This window comes from Morone saxatilis, unplaced genomic scaffold, assembly GCF_004916995.1.
Source record: "Morone saxatilis isolate NCDOM2014 unplaced genomic scaffold, NCSU_SB_2.0 Contig24, whole genome shotgun sequence".
In the NCBI taxonomy this organism is placed as follows: domain Eukaryota; kingdom Metazoa; phylum Chordata; class Actinopteri; family Moronidae; genus Morone; species Morone saxatilis.
The window spans coordinates 10,061,739-10,062,722 of NW_023339807.1; positions in this window are offsets into that span (position 1 = coordinate 10,061,739).

A 984-nucleotide genomic window follows, 5' to 3' on the forward strand; every position below is an offset into this window, starting at 1 on the left:
GATTTGCTCACTAAATATATCTCTCAAATAAAATAAAAAGGCGCATTCTTCCGAGAAATATCATGGGAGAACCCTCTTCCCAACGAGTACCAAACGCCCACTAGAATATGGTTAGATTCTTATAAATGCTTCGGAAAATCAACGATTCAAAATCTAATAGATAGATAAAAATAAATAATATAATAGAAAATATTAAGGATACATTCATAATAAGTAAAAAAAACATATAACCAGCTAAGCTCCAACAAACACTGCTGTTCAACTAAACACCATCCCCTCTGTGCTCCGACCAGGACTGTGGAGCTGGGTAAACATCCCCACACAGGTACTCCCAACTGCAATGAACCATGCTCTCATCAAATGAAGAAGGAAAAATGGTAGTTCGCATAAGGCGAACACACCCCCACATCACAAACGCCCGTCAAGAAAGGGGCTCGTATGTTATTGAAGCCAAGCCCTGGCACACTGTCACACAAGCTCGCCCTCTCATGAAAAAAAATAAATAAAAAAAAAACACAACGACATCAGAGCCCCAAAACATGATCGATATACTGTTATTGGCGCTTCGGGAGTAAACGTAAACGAGTGGTTCTGAGTCTGTGTGTCAGAGTCACCTCCGAGCAGTATAAACACGATATTATTGTGGGACTAGCTACATACTAGCTGGTGTAGAGAAGGGGGAAAACATGTCCACCTCCCATTTTCCTATGCATCAGCAGTAGCCCCGATGGCTAGCGTGGCGTAGTGCGTAGCATGGTAGCTGCCCTAGCTTAATACTAAATAGCACTGGTAATGATTTTAGTTCAGTGTCACGAAACAACTTCAGCTACTGATGCTTTAACCCGCCGTGTGGCGATGTGCTGGGTCGAGGGGAAACACAGCAGCCCGCCGAGCAAAAGCATGCAACTTTAAGACGCTTGAACCGGATAATAGTGGTGTTAGTTTGAGAGCTAACCACAGCTAACTGTGTGTTAGCACGGACAC